Consider the following 24,118-nt stretch of genomic DNA (forward strand, 5'->3'; position numbering starts at 1 on the left):
GGCTCATAGCATCTAGAACTACATATGCACCTATAGAAAGGTGATTCAAAGAGTTCATATCTTATACAACTTGTTTCACTCAAGACTCAGGGTTTAGATCACAGCATCTTTTTTTTTCTCATCCAACTGCTTACCGCTTTGGATGTCCTCACTGCCTGTTTTCCAGGCTTCTTCCCTGCTTAGCAACCCCACTATTGAATTAACAGGTCCTGGAAAGGTCAAGGTGACCATATTTATTGCTGACTCACAGCTGTTGCCCTAGCAGATGACTGTTTCCCAAGTACCCCCTTTTCTTAGCTCCCGCAGGAAGATACACTCACGTGGTTTTTATATCAAAATCAAATAAAAGATAAGCTTTTTTGCCTTAATATTCACATTTATAATTATTTATAGACAACAACTGTCACGTGATATTTGAGAAATGCTGCATGGTCTATCATTAAGTATCAATATTTAGTGAAATGGTTATGTTTCTCAATACATATAAATAGTTGTAATCCCCTTTATAATGTCTGACACATTAGATAATTATTCACAAGATTGACAGTTCTCCATATGTTTGTGCCAACTGATGGCTCACATAGTCTCAAGGCACTTACTCTGAATGCCTTTCATAACCACATTTGGCATGGAATTCACTGAGACCCTTTAATAATTATAATGATGATCATAACAATAATTGCTTGATCAGTGTCCCAGTAGGAAAACAGATGGTACATTGAAAAGAGACCCTTGAAGATGGTTTAGGAAAGAGATGATTTAAAAAGTTGTGAGTTTAAGAAGATCCAAAAACGACAGAATACTGGAAATGATCACAACAGGAAAGCTTCTAACTCCCAGGGCAGGCTAAAATAAAAACAAGGAAAGAGGAGATAGATTGGAGCCTAATAAATATGAAACCTAGGCATGGGGCAAGGTGGACAGTATCAGCAGGCCACCAGTGTCTGCTGGGATTTAAGCATAGTTCCTGCCAAGCCACTGGGAACAGACACAGGATAAGACACAGGATAAGACCCATTTCTTATGCTTTATCCTTTCTCCAAATGATGTCTTTAGATCTTTGAACTGGAAGATGGAATGAAAGGATATCCAGTGATAGTGTCTCAGAAGGATGGAAGTACTAGCAAAACTGGATCTTTATTAGCCATAATACATACTTAGCATATAAGTCAAACTGGATGTAAATATTACAACAGAGTTCATCACTGTGTCAGGTTACAAACTGAACTCACTTTTTAGAACATATAGGTTTTGACTGTTATGTGGCTAAGACCTACATCTGTCAAATTCCAGTGCCAATGCTGATTATCTTGACTGTGTCCTATATAATGAATCTCATATATTACATAGTTTCAAATATTTCCTTTACAAATAAATGCAAACACATTCTCAGTACTCTTCCGAGATAGTTTTTAATTCAGAATTATAATACTATTATTATTTAAACCATACAGGGCTTTAAAACTGTCATATTTCTCAGTTTTACAATAATAATACATTAATAATTCACCATTAGGTGAGAACTAACAATGCTGAAGTCAATAAATCATTGACAGCATAGAGAATTTCAGAATTGTGATCCTAAAAATTGCCTCCAATAGAAGACAGGCATTTCCTATAACTTTAAGGGATAGAAAGTCAGCGATGTCATGATTTCTTTGTATGTATTATGATGAAGAAAACAAAAACTATCTTGGGACATTATTTTAACTTACTGCTGGCCTTATGGAAATATATATATATATATATGTATTGTGTATGTATGTGTACATGTATGTCTATGTGTGTGTGTGTGTGTGTGTGTGTGTGAGTATGTGTCCCAGAAATCAGGTGGTGGGGTCAGAGTGACATGCCTAATGAGTTAATTATGTCCTTAAGGACAGGGCTTTAAGGGAAATACATTTAGACAGGAATAAAGCATCTCTGGAACATGGGTGGCACAGAAACCAGTCTATTAGGAACTGCAGTGGTTTCAAGGTCTTTCAGATAAACTAGTGATTTCAGTTAAAATTCTGTAAAATGGTAGTCAGGAATAGTCAGGAATAAAAATAATTCTGTGTGAGTCATACCCTCTACTACAAATCTATTTTCCTGTTGAGAAAGGGAAAAAGCAGTCACTTTTCTTAAACTTGCCACTCCCATCTAGAAAGTGACTAGGATCAAACCTCTCTGGGTTGGGAAATTCTTTGTCATCATCTAGCATGAAAGTCAGTGATGTTATGACAGTGGTACCCTTGGGAATGAGACAGTTTCTGAATTTCATGTCACAGGTCACTGAATGGGGAAAGAGGTCAATGTATCTCTGGATCTCATGAAATACAGCATTAGTATAGGGCATATGATTCCTGTTTTGAATGCAGGGGCTCCTATGTCTAACAATCACATGGTCAATCTCTTGCTGGACTTTGGCTGTGACATATGAATCTCTGAGTAAGAGCAGCAGAGATCACCTCAGTGTTGTGCTTGTCTCTGTCCCAGAAGCAAACAGACCACGTGCTATGAAATTCTCACAAGTAAACTCTGTCTTTGGGTTATGCTTTTCCTGCTCCATTTGAATCAGGAAACAATCAATAAATTAGTGAGAATTGTTAATATTCAGTGACTCTTGATGTTCTATTACTTCTTCCAAAAGTAATGTTTATCAAAAGCAAAGTTTTCAAGGAATTTTTTTGTGTCTTTCTGGTAGATAATTAATGACAGCAGGACATTATTATAAATCTGAATCCAAAGGGAAGTAAGAATCTCTACATTTTCATTTAAGATGACCATGAATTTAAGAAATTCCTGATCTTTATAATCAACTCCATACTGGAAAACAATGAAGCAGAGGACACTGCAAGGAAACAGCACAGAATGAAGGTAGAATTACAGGGTACATCCATGAGAGTTGGTTTTCCTCAACTCATCTGTAAGACAGGAAGCCTCCCCTCGAATTCTGTCGTCAATGCTCCTCTTCCACATCCCAAAGCATGGTTCCATTAAGAAATTTTTGAAGCGTAAAGTACTGCCTATATCAGGATTCTTTCCAAATCATACCAAGCATTTCTATATTTTCTATACCATTATAAATGTTTATAGTTTATATCATGCTTAGAAAAATCTCAGCAATGCTCATTATGCATCCTTATATCCACAAATTAAGAATAGTCCTCACCCTTCATTAAGAAAACTTCTCTATGCAACAGATGGGAACCATTACAAAAAAAAAAACAAAAACAAAAATAGAGTTGAAGAGTTCAGTGAATATGACTATGAACCATTTGAGTATCTAAGGCTGAGGGCACACTCTGGAAGAGGAAACAGAGAGTTTGTTGTGAGATTGTACGTCCGACTAATGTCATAACCTACTCTCATGACTATCTAAACATGAAGAGCATAAGAACTATATAATTATGCATGATAAATTACATATGTGATAGCCTATGAGATGTAAACTGTACACAAAAACTACAGGCAGGTTTAGAGTACTGAGAGTGGGAGAAAGTCTTCTTCAAGGAAGATGACATGATGACTTGTAATAACAAATGGTCAGTCATATATATATATATATATATATATATATATATATGCAAAAAATATTTTATGAACAAAATTGGCATATATTTGAAATCAAGCAAAGAGGCATATATGGGAAAGAGGAACAAATAAGAGAAACCATATGATTATATTATGATCTGAAAAATAAGAAAAAATGAAAATGCATATTTGTGTAATTCAAGATCTGAGCATATTTTCTTATGTCTTCTCCCACTGATAAAAGCAAAAGGATGTTTGTTTACAGAGCTTACTCTATTGTCTTTTTTATTTTCATCTCAATGCTGATTTTCTAGTGCTTTCTACTTTACCAGCATCTCTGTATTCACCATAAGGTCCAGTTCAGCCCAGGAACATGAAAATCATGCTCTCATTTTTGAGTCTAAGTCAGAAATGGGCTTCTTAGTACTTAAACATTTGCACAAAGCAGGAGGAAATTCAAAGCACTAGTAAGAAAAGCCATGAATCTGGCTTGATTATGTAGCAAGATTATTCAGTCATTTGTTCTATGGAAAGAATATGGAACTGAAGTCAATATAACTAGTCTGTAAATATTTCTCTCACTGCTACTTCATATGTGGATTGATCAGTCATATGTCTTCTAGGGACATGATAGGTGGATATTCAAACAAAATCATTGATCCTCAGAGAATTTTATGAAGATAATATGAGACAAGAGATATAAAAGCATTATAAATAACAAAAGCAATATGCGATCTTAAGCATTACTGCTCATAAATATTATTATCCTGTCTGGGGAAACTATTTATTTTGCTTGGATCACTATGCTGCTTGGTTCTTCTTCTGTTTTCCTTTTTACAATATATGATAAACTGAAGAGAGAATTACTAATCATTGTAAAGGAGAATGATGAAGATATACTAAGAGAAATTAGCTAGAGAGATAGAGATAGAGAGGGAGGAGTGTATAGTATGAGACAGTTATTTCTAGGTTTCAACACAAATTTATGGCCTAATTTATGTGTTATTGAAAATGTATTATTAAGTTGAATGAGCTGAGCACATACACTGCTGTTGCTGGAGGCAGTCATACGTCACATTCTGACAGTTTACAAGTATTTAATGCAACTACTTATTTTTTTATACAGGGGAATGAATAATTTCTTTAGTAATTGCCAAATCATACATTTCCTGAAATTCATGGCATCTTCTTGGGAAAATCCATTTACCAAAATGTCATGTGAGCTTATGCATATTTGAAAGGAAATTTAGAAGAAATATGCATGAGAGCTCCTGGCTTCCTTCCTGATCACTGTCAATGACAGCCTGTATTTTCTTGTGTTATTTTGTTTACAAGTTTTGAAAATTTTAAATATATTTTGCAATTCAATAAATTTTACTCTGTTGTAAAGACTCAAAATACATACAGTATTGAGGCTCACAGGCAATAACAAGATCAATATTTCTGCTTTCTTTCCTCAACTCTTTGGGAGTTGGGAAAGACTTATTAGAGCCTATTTATTTCACTTCATACTCATGTAATATAATTGATCAAGCTAAGACACTTGGCTATATAACATTTTATCTGTGACGTTTGTTTTGGGTACACCTCAGTTAATATTTCACCAGAAATATCAACACAGATCTTTTAACAAAATTAAGGAATTTGAAACTAAGCATGGAAATTAATTTAATTCTTACTGTTAGTGTTTCTGGTGATTTAAAATATCAGTAGTTAAATTTATGTGGTAAAATTTACCACATAATTTGCAGGTAATTTGCTGCGTTCTAATCTGAAATGGGTGGGGGATATTAAGTCGTCTATGGTATTTTTATGAGAAGAAATGGTGTCTTTTCATCTCTAGTAGTTTTTATTCTATCCTCACATTTATATAATGTGGCAATATCATTCTTAGAGTGATCAACTGACCTCAAAACATTAGTTTGTAATGTTATAAAAGACAGTTTTTCTCTCTTTTAGTTTTCTAAAGAGAGATGTAACAGTTCATTATTTTTATGTTTTGTGAGTCCTTTGCAAGACTTGGCTGAGCTTCAGTGAATTTCAGTCATTCATTCATTTTTATACCCAGTAATAGACTAAGAAAATTTGACACGGTGTTTTTTGATAATAGATTCAAGGGCATTTAAAACCATAGCTTTTCTTTTTTCCACTTTCTTCCCTTGCCATAAAAACTTATAGCCCATTGTTAATTCTTCATTACTTTTATAGACTTGTAAAAACTATGACATATTCATATCTGTATGCTATAGAAATAATAATTAAAACAAATGCACAATTACCTTCTTAGCAAGAATATCAATGTATCACAAAGATATAATTAGATTTCTTGTATAACCCCAGTGTTTTCTTTACCTTTATACATGGGACTATAGCAAATGTAGATCTCAAAAATGTTCACTGGCATCTTTGCAGATTTAACATGGTAATTATATTCAAGACTTATAACCATCCCTCTTTGTATAATCAGCACAAATTGTTTCAAGCAAGAATACTTTACAGTGACAGTGAGGGAACTAGCACCTGTTAACATGATACTTCTCATATTGCCTTATTGATAATTTATGTGCTCAGTCATGATTACAAATATAACTGAGCATTTAATATATCTAGATAGAGAAAAATAGTATTGCCACTTGAGACGTTACCATCAAGAAAAGAGCTATAGCCCCATCAAAAATAAGATATATTGGAAGTTTAAGAGATATTAATATAAACACATGTTATTGAGAATCGGAATGCAAAAATATTAATCCCTACTGATTTGTCAGGGATCAATATGGTCAGGTTTCAGACAGAGATATACAAGGGGAAATATTTGATAAAGCAGGAAATTGTATAAAAACTTTAAAAAAATATGGAACAATGTAGGAAAATAAAGAATCATTTCTCAAGTTTGCTCAATTAGTTTGATTATTAGCATCTTTCAGAGTGATGCAGAATACAGTGCTACTTGATTCCCATTATTTGTGAGCAGCTAATGGAAAAAATACTCGTTCTTCCACATTCCTCTATGACATGCCAATGAGTCATACAGAGTCAGAGGAGGAAATCAAGAGCAATGTAATTTACAAGTCTTAAGAGCAACTTTCAGAGTCACCACTACTCTATTAGGACGGGTTTGTAAATGTTCAAGGAATAAACCTGAAGTAGTGACATGAGAGTAAGTGTAGATTCAGCCACTGGTGTTCCTGGCTTATATCTGGCCATGTTTCACTCTAAGCATAGCATAAACAGTCAGCAAGAAAAGCAATACAACAAAGCCTGCTCAGTATTGTTTTCAGATTGTATGAAAGTGTTTTGTGTGTGTGTGTGTGTGTGTGTGTGTACATTTGTACTACCTTTGAATGTTTCTCTTTGATTGGTTTAATGTATTTCAAGAGATCTGAGTTAAAAATAACCTACTTACAATCAAGAACCATGTAAAAGTGCTTTGGAGAGTCTTCATATATGACAGGATTCAACTATTCTATCGCCAGTGACATCCCATCAGGCTAGGGTATGCAAGCACATGTTAAGATGTGTTCAGGGTTTTCCTCCTATTATTCTTTGCAGAGCTGGGTTTGTGGAAAGATATTGTGTGAATTTGGTTTTGTCATGGAATATCTTGGTTTCTCCATCTATGGTGAATGAGAGTTTTACTGGGTATAGTAGTCTTGGCTGACATTTGTGTTCTCTTAGAGTCTGCATGAGATCTGCCCAGGATCTTCTAGCTTTCATGGTCTCTGGTGAGAAGTCTGGTGTGATTCTGATAGGTCTTCCTTTATATGTTACTTGGCCTTTCTCTCTTACTGCCTTTAATATTCTTTCTTTGTTTAGAGCATTTGGGGTTTTGATTATTATGTGACGGGAGGTATTTCTGCTCAGGTCCAGACTGTTTGGAGTTCTGTTAGTCTATGCCTTTTTATTGGGGAATTGAGACCATTGATGTTAAGAGATATTAGGGAATATTGATTATTACTTCCTGTCATTTTTGATGTTCTTTTTATATTTGAGTGGTTATCTTCTTTTGGGTTTGATGAAGGAAGGTAACTATCTTGCTTTTTCCAGTGTGTAGTTTCCCTCCTTGTATTGGAAATGCAGGAGAACTTGAGTCAACAGGCAGAAGTCATGAAAGAGGAAACACAAAAATCTCTTAAAGAATTACAGGAAAACACAGATAAACAAATGATGGAAATGAGCAAAACCATCCTGGACCTAAAAACAGAAGTAGAAACAACTAAGAAATCACAAAGGGAGACAACTTTGAGATAGAAAACCTTGAGAAAAAATCAGGGGCCATAGATGCAAATATAAACAACAGAATACAAGAGATGGAAGAAAGAATCTCAGATGCCGAAGATACTATAGAAACCATTGACTCAACTGTAAAAGAAAATGCAAAATGCAAAAAGCTTGTATCCCAGAACATCCAGGAAATCCAGGATACAATGAGAAGACCAATTCCTTCTACGAAGCCACAATTACGCTGATACCAAAGCCACACAAAGATCCAACAAAGAAAGAGAACTTCAGACCAATTTCCCTTATGAACATCGATGCAAAAATACTCAATAAAATTCTTGCCAACCGAATCCAAGAACACATCAAAACGATCATCCACCATGATCAAGTAGGCTTTATCCCGGGAATGCAGGGTTGGTTCAATATACGGAAATCCATCAATGCAATCCACTACATAAACAAACTCAAAGAACAAAACCACATGGTCATTTCATTGGATGCTGAAAAAGCATTTGACAAAATTCAGCATCCTTTCATGCTTAATGTCTTGGAGAGAACAGGAATTCAAGGCCCATACCTAAACATAGTAAAAGCAATATACAGCAAACCGGTAGCCAGCATCCAACTAAATGGAGAGAAACTTGAAGCAATCCCACTGAAATCAGGGACCAGACAAGGCTGCCCCCTTTCTCCTTATCTTTTCAATATTGTACTTGAGGTACTAGCTCGGGCAATTCGACAACATAAGGAGGTCAAAGGGATACAAATTGGAAAGGAAGAAGTCAAACTTTCATTATTTGCAGACGACATGATAGTCTACCTAAGTGACCCAAAAAACTCCACTAGAGAGCTCCTACAGCTGATAAACAACTTCAGCAAAGGGGCAGGTTATAAAATCAACACAAGCAAATCAGTGGCCTTCCTATACTCAAAGGATAAGCAGGCTGAGAAAGAAATTAGGGAAATGACCCCCTTCACAATAGCCACAAACAATATAAAGTATCTTGGGGTGACTCTTACCAAACATGTGAAAGATCTGTATGACAAGAACTTCAAGACTCTGAAGAAGGAAATGGAAGAAGACCTCAAAAAATGGGAAAACCTCCCATGCTCATGGATCGGTAGAATCAATATAGTTAAAATGGCCATTTTGCCAAAAGCAATATACAGATTCAATGCAATACCCATCAAAATCCCAACTCAATTCTTCACAGAGTTAGAAAGAGCAATTATCAAATTCATCTGGAAAAACAAAAAACCCAGGATAGCTAAAACTATTCTCAGCAACAAAAGAAAATCTGGGGGAATCAGTATCCCTGACCTCAAGCAATACTACAGAGCAATAGTGTTAAAAACTGCATGGTATTGGTACAGTGACAGGCAGGAGGATCAATGGAACAGGATTGAAGATCCAGAAATGAACCCACACACCTATGGCCACTTGATCCTCGACAAAGAGGCTGAAAACATCCAATGGAAAAAAGATAGCCTTTTCAACAAATGGTGCTGGTTCAACTGGAGGGCAGCATGCAGAAGAATGTGAATTGATCCATCCTTGTCTCCTTGTACTAAGCTCAAATCCAAATGGATCAAGGACCTCCACATAAAGCCAGACACTCTGAAGCTAATAGAAAAGAAACTGGGGAAGACCCTTGAGGACATCGGTACAGGGAGAAAGTTTCTGAACAGAACACCAATAGTGTATGCTCTAAGAGCAAGAATTGACAAATGGGACCTCATAAAATTACAAAGTTTCTGTAAGGCAAAGGACACCATCAAGAGGACAAATCGGCAACCAACAAATTGGGAAAAGATCTTCACCAATCCTACATCAGATAGAGGGCTAATATCCAATATATATAAAGAACTCAAGAAGTTAGACTCCAGAAAACCGAACAACCCTATTAAAAATGGGGTACAGAGTTAAACAAAGAATTCTCACCTGAAGAACTTCGGATGGCGGAGAAGCATCTTAAAAAATGCTCAACTTCATTAGTCATTAGGGAAATGCAAATCAAAACAACCCTAAGATTTCATCTTACACCAGTCAGAATGGCTAAGATTAAAAATTCAGGAGACAGCAGGTGTTGGAGAGCATGTGGAGAAAGAGGAACACTCCTCCACTGCTGGTGGGGTTGCAAATTGGTACAACCACTCTGGAAATCAGTCTGGCGGTTCCTCAGAAAACTGGGCACCTCACTTCCAGAAGATCCTGCTATACCACTCCTGGGCATATACCCAGAGGATTCCCCACCATGTAATAAGGATACATGCTCTACTATGTTCATAGCAGCCCTATTTATAATTGCCAGATGCTGGAAAGAACCCAGGTATCTCTCAACAGAAGAGTGGATGCAAAAAATGTGGTATATCTACACAATGGAGTACTATTCAGCCATTAGAAACAATGAATTCATGAAATTCTTAGGCAAATGGATGGAGCTAGAGAACATCATACTAAGTGAGGTAACCCAGACTCAAAAGGTGAATCATGGTATGCACTCACTAATAAGTGGTTATTAACCTAGAAAACTGGAATACCCAAAACATAATCCACACATCAAATGAGATACAAGAAGAAAGGAGGAGTGGCCCCTGGTTCTGGAAAGACTCAGTGAAACAGTATTCGGCAAAACCAGAACGGGGAAGTGGGAAGGGGTGGGAGGGAGGACAGGGGAAGAGAAGGGGGCTTACAGGACTTTCGGGGAGTGGGGGGGCTAGAAAAGGGGAAATCATTTGAAATGTAAATAAATTATATCGAATAAAAAAATCAGAAAGAGCACAAATAAATGAGTTAGTATTATAATTCAACAATTTGGAAACACAAGAGCAAGCCAACCTCACTAGATACAAAAAAAAAAAAAATATTGAAACGGTAAGGAGAGAGTGGGCAGCCCTGTCTAATCCCTGATTTTATTGGGATTGCTTCAAGTTTCTCTCCATTTAGTTTGATTTTGGCTACCGGTTTGCTGTATATTGTTTTTGCTATGTTTACATATGGGCCTTGAATTCCTGTTCTTTCCAAGACTTTAAGCAAGAAAGTTGATTTTATAACCTGACACTTTGCTAAAGTTGTTTATCAGCTGTAGGAGTTCTTTAGTGCATTTTTTTGAGTCATTTAGATAGGCTATCATATCATATGCTGAATGTTGTCACATGCTTTTTCAGCATCCAATGAAAGGACCATGTGTTTTTTTTTTCTTTGAGTTTGTTTATATACTGGATTACATGGATGGATTTCCGTATGTTGAACCATCCCTGCATCCCTGGGATGAAGCTTACTTGATCATAGTGGATGATCATTTTTATGTATTCTTGGATTCAGTTGGCAAGAATTTTTTTTTTTTTGAGTATTTTTGCATCAATGTTCATAAGGGAAATTGGTCTGAAGTTCTCTTTCTTTGTTGGATCTTTGTGTGGTTTTGGTATCAGCATAATTGTGGCTTTGTAGAAGGAGTTGGGTAGTGTTCTTTCCATTTCTATTTTGTGGAATAGTTTGAAGAGCATTGGTGTTAGGTCTTCTTTGAAGGTCTGATAGAATTCTGCACTGAAACCATCTGGTCCTGTAATTTTTTTGGTTGGAAGACTTTCTATAACCCCTTCTATTTCTTTAGGGGTTATGGGACTTTATAGATGATCTATTTGGTCCTGATTTAATTTTGGTATTTAGTATCTGTCTAGGAAATTGTCCATTTCCTCCAGATTCTCCAGTTGTATTGAGTATAGGCTTTTGTAGTAGGATCTGATGATTTTTTTAATTTCCTCTGTTTCTGTTGTTAAATCCCCTTTTTATTTCTAATTTTCTTAATTTGGATACTTTCTCTATGCCCTTTGGTCAGTCTGGCTAAGGGTTTATCAATCTTGTTGATTTTCTCAAAGAACCAGCTCCTAGATTCATTGATTCTTTGTATGGTTCTCTTTGTTTCCACTTGATTGATTTCAGCCCAGAGTTTGATGATTTCCTATCTTCTCCTCCTCCTGGGTGAATTAGCTTCTTTTTGTTCCAGGGCTTTCAGTTGTTCCATTAATCTTCTAGTGTATGCTCTCTCGAATTCCTTTTGGAGGCACTCAGGGTTATAAGTTTTCCTCTTAGGACTGGTTTCATTGTGTCCCAAAGATTTGGGTATGCTGTGCCTTAATTTTCATTAAATTCTAAAAAGTCTCTGATTTCTTTCTTTATTTCTTCTTTGGCCAAGGTGTCATTGAGTAGAGTATTGTTCAGCCTCCATGTGTATGTGGGCTTTCTGTTGTTTTTGTTGCTATTGAAGACTACTCTTACTCCATTGTGATCTGATAGGAGGCATGGGATTAGTTCGATCTTCTTATATTTGTTGAGGTCTGTCTTGTGGCCAATTATATGGTCGATTTTGGAGAAGGTACCATGAGGTGATGAGAAAAAGGTATATTCTTTTGCTTTAGGGTGAAATGTTCTATAAATATCAGTCAAATCCAATTGGTCCAAAGCTTCAATTAGTCCAGGTTTAGTTTTTGTTTTCCTGATCGGTCTATTGAGGATAGTGGGATGTTGAAATCACCCACAATTATTGTGTTAGGTGTAGTGTGTGCTTTGAGCTTTAGTAAAGTTTCTTTTACAAATGAGGGTGCCCTTGCATTTGGCACATAGATGTTCAGAATTGAGAGTTCTTCGTTGATTTTTCCTTTGACCAGAAAGAAGTGTCCTTCTGTGTCTCTTTTGATGACTTTGGGTTGAAAGTCAATTCTATCTGATATTAGAATGGCTACTCCAGCTGTTTCCTAAGACCATTGGCTTGTAAAATTTTCTCCCAGCCTTTTACCCTAAGATAGTTTTTGTCTTTGACACTGAGATGTGTTTCCTGTATGCAGCAAAATGTAGGGTTCTGTTTCCTTAACCACTCTGTTAGTCTATGTCTTTTTATTGGAGAATTGAGTCCATTGATGTTAAGAGATATTAAGGAATAGTGATTATTACTTCCTGTCATTTTTGATGTTATTTTTATATTTGAGTGGTTATCTTCTTTTGGATTTGATGAAAGAAGGTTACTATCTTGCTTTTTCCAGGGTGTAGTTTCCCTCCTCGTATTGGAGTTTTCCTCCTATTATTCTTTGTAGGGCTGTGTTTGTGGAAAGATATTGTGTAAATTTGGTTTTGTCATGAAATATCTTGGTTTCTCCATCTATGGTGATTGAGAGTTTTGCTGGGTATAGTAATTTTGGCTGACATTTGTATTCTCTTAGAGCCTGCATGAGATCTGCCCAGGATCTTCTAGCTTTCATGGTCTCTGGAGAGAAGTCTGGTGTGATTCTAATAGGTCTTCTTTATATGTTACTTGACCTTTTTCTCTTACTGACTTTAATATTCTTTCTTTGTTTAGTACATTTGGGGTTTTGATTATTATGTGACAGGAAGTATTTCTGTTCTGGTCCAGTCTGTTTGGAGTTCTGTAGACTTCGTGTATATTCATGGGCATCTCTCTCTTCAGGTTAGGGAAGTTTTCTTCCATAATTTTGTTGAAGATATTTGCTTGCCCTTTCGGTTGTAAATTTTCACTCTCATCTATACCTATAATCTTTAGGTTTGGCCTTCTCATTGTGTACTGGATTTCCTGGAAGTTCTGTGATACAAGCTTTTTGCATTTTGCATTTTCTTTGACTGTTGAGTCAATGGTTTCTATGGTATCTTCGGCATTTGAGATTCTTTCCTCTATCTCTTGTATTCTGTTGTTGATATTTGCATCTATGACCCCTGATTTCTTCCCAAGGTTTTCTATCTCCAAAGTTGTCTCCCTTTGTGATTTCTTACTTGTTTCTACTTCTGGTTTTAGATCCAGGATGGTTTTGCTCAGTTCCTTCATTTGTTTGTTTGTGTTTTCCTTTAATTCTTTAAGAGATTTTTGGGGATACAAATTGGAAAGGAAGAAGTCAAATTATCACTATTTGCAGATGACATGATAGTCTACTTAAGTGACCTGAAAACCTCCACCAGAGAACTCCTACAGCTGATAAACAACTTCAGCAAAGTGGCTGGTTATAAAATCAACTCAAGCAAATCAGCTGCCTTCCTATACTCAAAGGATAATCAGGCTGAGAAAGAAGTTAGGGAAATGACACCTTTCACAATAGCCACAAACAATATAAAGTGTCTTGGTGTGACTCTAACCAAACAAGTGAATGATCTATACGACAAGAACTTCAGGTCTCCGAAGAAGGAAATCGAAGAAGACCTCAGAAAATGGAAAAAATCTGCCATGCTCATGGATTGGCAGGATTAATATAGTTAAAATGGCCATCTTGACAAAAGTGATCTACAGACTCAATGCAATCCCCATCAAAATCCCAACTCTATTCTTCACAGAGTTAGAAAAAGCAATTCTCAAATTCATCTGGAATAACAAAAAACCCAGGATAGCTAAAACTATTCTTAACAACAAAAGAAATTTTGGGCAAATCAGTATCCCTGACTTCAAGCAATACTACAGAGCAATAGTGTTAAAAACTGCATGGTATTGGCACAGTGACAGACAAGTGGACCAATGGAATAGAATTGAAGATCCAGAAATGAATCCACACACCTATGGTCACTTGATCTTCGACAAAGGAGCCAAAAACATCCAGTGGAAAAAAGATAGCCTTTTCAACAGATGGTTCTGGTTCAATTGGAGGTCAGCATGCAGAAGAATTCGAATGGATCCATTCTTATCTACATGTACTAAACTTCACTCCAAGTGGATCAAGGACCTCCATGGAAAACCAGACACACTGAAACTAATAGAAAAGAAACTGGGGAAGACCCTTGAGGACATGGGCACAGGGGAAAAGTTCCTGAACAGATCACCAATAGCTTATGCTCTAAGATCAAGAATTGACAAATGGGACCTCATAAAATTGCAAGGTTTCTGTAAGGCAAAGGACACTGTTAAAAGGACAAAACAGCAACCATCAAATTGGGAATGGATATTCACCAATCTGATCATCTACATCTGATAGAGGGCTAATATCCAATATATACAAAGAACTCAAGAAGTTAGACCCAGGGAACCAAATAACCCTATTAAAAAATGGGGTACAGATCTAAACAAAGAATTTTCACCTGAAGAAATTCGGATAGCTGAGAGGCACCTTAAGAAGTGCTGAACATCATTAGTCATTAGGGAAATGCAAATCAAAACAACCCTGAGATTTCACCTCACACCAGTCAGAATGGCTAAGTTCAAAAACTAAGGAGACAGCAGGTGTTGGAGAGGATGTGGAGAAAGAGGAACATGCCTCCACTGCTGGTGGGGCTGTAAGATGGTACAACCACTTTGGAAATAAATCTGGCAGTTCCTCAGAAAACTGGACATGACACTTCCAGAGGACCCTGCTATACCTCTCTTGGGCATATACCCAAAGGATTCCCCGGCATGCAATAAAGACACATGCTCTATTATGTTCATAGCAGCCTTATTTATAATAGCCAGAAGCTGGAAAGAACCCAGATGCCCCTCAAAGGAGGAATGGATACAGAAAATGTGGTATATTTACGCAATGGAATACTACTCAGCAACTAGAAACAATGAATTCACAAAATTTTTAGGCAAATGGTTTGATCTGGAAAATATCATCCTAAGTGAGGTAACCCAATCACAAAATAATACACATGGAATGCAATATCTGATAATTGGATATTAATTAGCCCAGAAGCTCTGAATACCCAAAGCACAAATTGCATAACAAATGACTCCCATGAAGAAGTATGGAGAGTGTCCTGATCCTGGAAAGGATTGACCTAGCATTGGAGGAGAATATAAGGACAGAGAAAAAGGAAGGTGGTGATTGGAGAATGCATGGAGAGAAGAAGGTTTATGGGACATATGAGAAGGGGGTTCCAGGAAAGGGGAAATCATTAGGAATGTAAACAAAGAATATAGAAAATAAAAAATATTTAAAAAAAAGAGATTTTTGTGTTTCCTCTTTCATGACTTCTGCCTGTTGACTCAAGTTCTCCTGCATTTCTTTAAGTTTTTATTTATTTATTTATTTATTTATTTATTTATTTATTTATTTATTTATTGCGTTTCTTCTTTATTGGCTTCTATCTCTTGAGCCTTATTCTCCTAAATTTCTTTAATTGATTTTTGTGTTTCCATTATATGGATTTCTAGCTTATTCATGTTCCCCTGTATTTCTTTAAAAGATTCATTTATGTCCTTTTTGTGTTCCTTCCAGCAGCATCATGACCAGTGATTTTAAATCCAAATCTTGTTTTTCTGGTGTGTTGGGGTATCCAAGACTTGCTGTTGTTGGAGAGTTCGGTTCAGATGCTGCTATATTGCCTAAATTTCTGCTGGTAGCATTCCTAAGTTTGCCTTTTGCATTTTGTTATCTCTGGTGTTAGTTGGTCTTTTCTCTGGCTGGTGTTTGAGCCTCCTGTGAGGTTGTACGGCTATTTTCGCAACACTGGATGGCTGGGTTTCCCCTGTAGCAGCTTCCTGGTGTGCTGCCCTCCTTTTGGGTGCCCTTGGAGTCCTTGTATGCCTTGCCCCAGATTGTCTCTGTGAACCAGGTGATGCCCATTTGTTCCTTCTGGGAGTTCTGATGGTGTATGTTGTGGGGACCTTTTCTGAGTGCTGATCACTCTGCCAGGCAGCAGATCGTCCAACCAGGTTGTTGCACACAGGGCTAACCTAGCTGCTCAGGCCCTGAGTCCAGGCAAAAGCCTAACAGGCTTAGGCCCCAGCAATGTTCGCCTTGGGCTATGACTGCTAACTGGTTTTGTCAGGTAGCCAAGATGGCGCTGTGCACGCCCTCTGCAAGTCCTGGGACAGTCTGCCGGGCTGACAACCTCCTGGCCAGGTTGGCACACAGATGGCCCACTGGACAGCCCAGGGCCTGGGTGCAGGCCAACGCCTGTCGGGCTTAGACCCCCGTGATGTTGACCTTGGGCTAAGTCTGCATACTTCAGGCTGTTGGTTCTCTCTGGCCTCCGAGAGCCAAGATGGTGGAGAGCCTCTCATAACTGACTGGTGGGAGGCAGAGTTCTGATGTGGCTTCAGTGTGGTGAAAAGTGCTGTAACTGCAGCTTGCAGCCTGGCTGGCCAGCGATGATCAGTGGTAGAAGGCACAGGGTCTGCCTGGACCCTGTTGCCTTGGTTCCACTGATGGTGGCCCTTACACTGGATGAGCTGCTGCTCTCCTGTAATTCTTTAAGAGATTTTTGTTTTTCTTCTTTCATAACTTCTGCCTATTGACCAAAGTTCTCCTGTATTTATTTAAGTGGTTTTTGCATTTCCTCCTTTTGGGCTTCTATCTTTTGACCCATATTCTTCTGAATTTATTTAAATGATTTTTGTGTTGCCCTTTTAAGGGCTTCTAACTTTTTATCATTTTTTCCCTGAATTTCTTCAAGAGATTTATTTATGTCCTTATGTGTCCCTCTAACAGCATTATGATCAGTGATTTTAAATCCAAGTCTTGTTTTTCTGGTATGTTGGGGTATCCAGGACTTCCAGTTGTTGGAGAATTGGGTTCAGATGCTGCCATATTGCCATGATTTCTGTTAGTAACATTCCTACTTTTGTCTTTAGCCATCTAGTTCTCACTGGTGTTAGTTGGTCTTGTTGTCACTGGCTGGTGCTTCAACCTCCTGTGAGCCTGTAAGGTTATTTCTGCAACACTGGATGACTGGGTTTCCCCTGGTACAAATTGCTGATATGATGCCCTCCTCTTGTGTGCCATTGGAGCCCTGCTGTTTCTTGCCCCAAGTAATGTTATACTTGGGTTGTCTTAGTGAACCTGGTGCTTTTGACTGCTCTGTCATGGAGTGAAGATGGCGGCAGAGAGTCCCTTCAAATGCTGATGACCCCGTAGGGCACAGGACCCATGACCAGCTTGCACACAGACGAAAAGCTGATCGGCCCAGGTCCTGGGCACAGGCAGACCCTCAGCAATTTGTGCCCCCAGAGATCTTAAACTTAGGATATCTCAGTACCTGGTGCTACTCTTCTGCTCCATCAGGGAGCGAAGATGGTGGCAGGGAGTTACTCCCTGTGCTGATCCCCACGTAGAGCACTGGACCCATGACCAGTTGGATCAGAGATGAACCACCGATCTGCCCAGGTCCTGGGCACAGGCAGAGGCCCCCTCCCATGTTTTGCAAACCCAGAGATCTTAAACTCAGGTTATCTCAGTACCTGGTGTTGCCTTTCTGCTCCAGTAGGCAGAGAAGATGGTGGTGGGGAGACACTCCCTGTGCTGATCCCCATATAGGGCACAGGCCCCATGACAGGCTGGCACATTGACGAACCACCTATTTGGACAGGAGCTGGGTGCAGGCAGAACCCTGGCAGTTTGCACCCCCAGAGATCTTAAACTCAGGATATCTCATGCCCTGGTGCTGCCTTTCTGCTCTAGCAGGCAGCAAAGATAGTTGTGGGGAGTCACTCCCTGTGCTGATCCCCATGTAGGGCACAGGTCCCACAACAGGCTGGCACACAGACAAACTGCCTGTCTGCCCGGGTCCTGGGTGCAGGCAGACCCCTGGCGGTTTGCACCCCCAGAGATCTTAAACTTGGGATATCATAGTACCTGGTGTTGTTTTTCTGCTCCAGGAGGCAGAAAAAAAAAGCCTTATATGAATTTTTAATATTGTATGCTTCTTGAGTTCTTTATATATTTGGATTTTAGCCATTTATTGGATGTAGGATTGGTAAAGATATTTTCTCAGTCCTTTGGTTATTGTTTTGTCCTATTCACAGTGCCCTTTGCCTTACAGAAACTTTTCAATTTTATGAGGACCCATTTGTTGATTCTTGATCTTAGAGCATAAGCCATTTGCCTTTGGTCCAGGAAATTTTCACCCTGTGCCCATGTTTTCCAGGCTCTTCTTCACTTTCACTTCTATTAGATTCAGTGTATCTAGTTATGTGTGGAGGTCCTTAATGCACATGGAATTAAACTTTGTACAAGGGGATAAGAATGAATTAATTAGACCTGATAATAAAATTGCAAAGGATGTAAAAGAGGATGGCCTTGTTAGACATCAATGGGATGAGAGGTCCTTGGTCCTGTGGAGGTTGAAGGCCCCAGTGTAGGGGAATGCCAGGATGGGCAACCAAGTTTTGGTAGGTGTGTAGAGGAACACACTCATAGAAGCAGGGGAGGGGGATTGGATAGGGGATTTTTGGAGGGGAAATTATATAAGGGGATAATATTTGAAATGTAAATAAAGATAATATCTAGTAAAGAATTTTCAAATAAAAAGGTAGTGGATTAATTTGCATTCTTCTACATGCTGACATCAAGTTGAACCAGCACCATTTGTTGAAAATGGTTTTCCCCCATTGGCTGGTTTTAGCTTCTTTGTCAATGACCAAGTGGATATAGGTGTATCGGTTCATTTCTATTTCTTCAGTTCTATTCCACTGATCTACCTCCCTGTCTCTGTACCAGTATCATCCAGGTTTTCATCCCTATAGCTCTGTAGTACCACTTGAGGTCAGGGATGGTGATTCACACAGAAGTTCTTTTAATATTGAGAATAGTTTTCCTATCCTGGAATTTTTGTCATTCCAAATGAATTTGCAAATTATCTTTCTAACTCTATGAAGAATTTTGATGGGGATTTCATTGAATCTGTAGATTGCTTTTGGCAAGATGGCCATTTTTACTGTAATAATCTTGCCAATCCATGAGCATGGGAGATTATTCCATTTTCTGAAATCTTCTTCAATTTCTTTCTTGAGAGACTTGAGTTCTTGAAGATATTTCAGTTGCATGGCTAGAATCACTCCAAGGTGTTTTATAATATTTGTTACTATTGTGAATGGTGTTGTTTCCCTAATTCCTTTCTCAGTCTGTTTATCCTTTGAATATAGAAAGGTTACTGATTTGTTTGTGTTAAATTTATATCCAGCCAATTTGTTGGAGTTATCAGCTGTAGGAGTTCTCTGGTGGAATTTTGGTGGTCATTTAAATATACTATCATATCATCTACAAATCATAATATTTTGAATTCTTCATTTCCAATTTGTATCCCATTGATGTCCTATTGTCTAATTGCTCTGGTTAGAACTTCAAGATAGGGAAAGAGTATATAGCCTTGTCTAGTCCCTTATTTTAGTGAGATTGCTTCAAGTTTCTCTCCATTTAGTTTGATGCGGGCTATTGGTTAGCTCTATATTGGTTTTACTATGCTTAGGATATGGATCCTGAATTCCTGATCTTTCCAAAACTTTTAGCATGAAGGGATGTTGAATTTGTCAAATGATTTTTGATCATCTAATGAGATAATGATGTGGTATTTTTCTTTGAACTTATTTATGTAGTGGATTATGTTGATTGTTGTCCATATATTGAACTATCTCTGCATCACTGTGATGAAACCTACTTGATTATGGTGAATGATCATTTTAATGTGTTCTTGGGTTTAATTTGCATAAATTTTATTGAGTATTTTTTGCATCGATATTCATAAGGGAAATTGGTCTAAAATTATCTTTCTTTGGTCTTTGTGTGGTTTAGGTATAAACAACTGTGGCTTATAGAATGAATTTGTTCGTGTTCCTTTTGTTTCTATTTTGTGGAAGAGTTTGAAGAGTAGTGGTATTAGGTTTTCATTTTTTATTATTGGATATATTCTTTATTTATAATTCAAATATTAACCCCTTACCCAGTTTCCCCCTTTCAGGTATCCCCTATTCCATCCTCCCTCCACCTACATATATAAGGTTGTTCCTCCACTCACCCCCCTTCTACCTCCCTGCCCTTGATTCCCCACAATGGGGCATCTATTGAGCCTTCACAGGATCAAGGACCTACCCTCTCCTTGATACCTAATAAGATAATCCTCTGCTACATATGCAGCTAAAGCCATGTGCTACCCTTTGGTTGATGGCTTAGTCTGTTGGATCTCTGGGGCAGGGGGTTATGGTTAGTTGATATTGATGTTCTTCCTGTGAGGTTGTAAACCTCTTCAGTTCCTTTAACCTTTCTTTAAGTCCTCCATTGGGAACCCAGTGCTCAGTCCAATGGTTGGCTGTGAACATCTGCCTCTGTATTTGTAAGGCTCTGGCAGGGCCTCTCAGGAGACAGCCATATCAGGTTCCTTTCAGCAAGCATTTCTTGGCATCCACAATGATGTCTGGGTTGGTGACTATAAATGGAATGAATTCCCAGGTGGTACAGTCTCTTCTCTAAACTTTATTTACATATTTACTACTGTGAGTATTTTGTTCCCCTTCTCAGAAGAACTGAATCACCCATACTTTGGTATTCATTTTTCTTGATCTTCATGTGGTCGGTAGATTGTACTTCGATATTCAGAGATTTTTGGCTAATACCTACTTTTTGTGAGTACATACCAAGTGTGGCCAATTGTGATTGGGTTACGGTACCCAGAATGATTCTTTCTAGTATCTAGATTTTTTCTAGTATCTAGTATCTAGATAGCTAGTATCTAGTATCCATTTGCCTAAGAATTTCATGAATTCATCATTCTTAGTAGCTGAATAGTACTCCATTGTGTAAATATACCATATTTTTGTATCCATTAATCTGTTGAAGGACATCTGGGTTCTTTCCAGCTTCTGGCTATTATAAATAAGACTGTTATGAACATAGTGGAGCATGTGTCCTTATTACATGTTGGAATATATTCTGGGTATATGTCCAGGATTGGTATGGCTGGATCCTCAGGTAGTACTATGTCCAATTTTCTAAGGAGCCTCCAAACTGATTTCGAGAGTGGTTGTACCAGCTTTCAATTCCACCAACAATGGAGGAGAGTTCTCTTTTTCCATATTCTTGCCAGCACCTGCTGTAACATGAGTGTTAAATTTTAGCCATTCTGACTGGTATTAGGTGGAATATCAGGGTTGTTTAGATTTCATTTCCCCAATAACTAAGGATTTTGAACATTTCTTTAGGTATTCTTCAGCCATTCAATATTTCTCAGTTTAGAATTATTTGTTTAGTTCTGTAGCCCATTTTTTAATAGAGTTATTTGATTCTCTGGAGTCTAACTTCATGAGATTTTTTAATATATTGGACATTGGCCCTCTGTCATATGTAGGATTGGTAAAGATCTTTTCCCAATCTGTTGGTTGCCTTTTTGTTCTATTAACAGTGTTCTTTGACTTACAGAAGCTTTGCAATTTTTGAGGTCACATTTATTGATTCTTGATCTTAGAGCATAAGCCATTGGTGTTTTCTGGAAATTTTTCCCTGTGCCCATGTATTCCAGGCTCTTCCCCACTTTCTCCTCTATAAGTTTTAGTGCGTATGGTTTTATGTGGAGGTCCTTGATCCACTTGGACTTGAGCTTTGTATAAGCAGATAATAATGTGTTGATTTGCATTTTTCTACATGCTGACCTCCGGGTGAACCAGCACCATTTGTTAAAAATGCTGTCCTTTTGTTCCACAGTATGTTTTTAGCTTCTTTGTTAAATATCAAGTGACCATATGTGAGTGGATTCATTTCTGGATCTTCAGTTCTATACCATTGATCTTCCTGCCTACCTCTGCACGAATACCATACAGTTTTTCTCACTATTGCTCTGCAATACAGCTTGAGTTCAGGGAAGGTGATAACCCCACCCCTCCAAAAAAAAAAAAGTTCTTTTATTGTTGAGAATAGTTTTTGCTATCCTGGGTTTTTTGTTATTCCAAATGAATTTGTAAATTGCTCTTTCTAACTCTTTGAAGAATTGAGTTGGAATTTTGATAAGTATTGCATTGAATCTGTAGATTGCTTTCATCAAGATGGCCATTTTTTACTGTATTAATCCTGCCAATCCTTGAGAATGGCAGATCTTTCCATCTTCTGAGATTTTCTTCGATTTCTTTCTTCAGAGACTTTGTTTGTATTTGGTAGATTTCAGCCCTGAGTTTGATTATTTGCTGCTGTCTATTCCTCTTGGGTGCACTAGTTTCTTTTTGTTCTAGAGCTTTCAGGTGTGTTGGCAAGCTGCTAGTGTATGTTCTCTCCAGTTTCTTTTTGGATGCACTTAGAACTTTGAGTTTTCCTCTTAGCACTGCTTTCATTGTGACCCATAAGTTGTGGAATGATGTGTCTTCATTTTTATTAAGTTCTAAAAAGTCTTTAATTTCTTTCTATATCTCTTCCTTGACCAAGTTGCCATTGCATAGAGCGTTGTTCATCTTACATGTGCATGTGTGTTTTCTGTTGTTTTTGTTGGACTTTATGACAATATCTTTCTACAGTCTCAGCTTTACAAAAGATAATAAATGGAAAATACCAACACAGGGAGGGAAACTACACATAAGAAAAACAAGATGGTAATCTTTCAACAAAACCAAAAGAAGATAGCCATACAAACATAATTCCACCTCTAAAAACAAAAATAGCAGGAAGTAACAATGACTTTTCTTTAATATCTCTTAACATCAATGGATTCAATTCCCCAATAAAAGAACATAGACTAAAAGACTGGCTATGTAAACAGGACTCAACATTTTGCTGCATACAGGAAATACACCTCAGTAACAAAGACAGATACTACCTCACAGTAAAAGTTGGAAACCAATTTTCCATGCAAATGTTCCCAAGAAACAATCTGGAGTAGCCATTCTAATATTGAATAAAATTGACTTTCAGCCAAAAGTTATAAAAAGTGAAAAGGAGGGACACTTCATAATAGTAAAAGGAAAAATCTACCAAGATGATCTCTCAATTCTGAACATCTATGCTCCATACTTAAGGGCACCTGCATTCATAATAGAAACTTTGCTAAAACTGAAAGCACATGTAGTACTCCACACACTAATTGTGGGTGACTTCAACACCCCATTCTCAGCTATGGACAGATCAGGGAAACACAAACTAAACAGAGACACCGTGAAACTAACATAAGTAATGAAACAAATGGATCTAACAGATATTTATAGAACATTTCATCCTAAAGCAAAATAGATTACCTTCTTAGCACACCATGGTACCTTCTCCAAAATTGACCATATAATTTGTCACAAAACAGGCCTCAACAGATAAAAGAAGATTGTAATAATCCCATGCATCCTATCAGATCACCACAGTCTAAGGCTGATCTTAAACTAGGTCTTCTTTTAAGGTCTGACAGGATTCTGCACTAAAACCATATGGTCCTGGGCTTTCTTCACCTCCAAAAATTTAACCAAGAATTGCTTCTTTTGAAAACAATACCAGGGACAAAGTGTGGAGCAGAGACTGGAGGACAGTCTATTTAGAAACTGTACCACCTGAGGATTCATCCCATATGTAGACTCCAAACCAAAACATTGCAGATGCCAGGAACTGCTTGATAACAGGAACGTTATATGGATGTCTCCTGAGAGGCTCTGCCAGGGACCTACTCATACAGATGCAGATGCTTGCAGCCATCAATTGGACTGAGCACAGGGACCCTAATGGAGGAATTAGGTCA

At 37.8% G+C, this 24,118-nt stretch overlaps 1 pseudogene; it reads right to left on the reverse strand.

The window, feature by feature from the left end:
- Positions 1-1,902: 1,902 nt before the first annotated feature.
- On the reverse strand, positions 1,903-2,979 carry LOC127691169 (cytochrome P450 2C19-like; annotated as a pseudogene).
- Positions 2,980-24,118: the final 21,139 nt, after the last annotated feature.

Source organism: Apodemus sylvaticus, chromosome 8 (genome assembly GCF_947179515.1).
Source record: "Apodemus sylvaticus chromosome 8, mApoSyl1.1, whole genome shotgun sequence".
NCBI lineage: Eukaryota > Metazoa > Chordata > Mammalia > Rodentia > Muridae > Apodemus > Apodemus sylvaticus.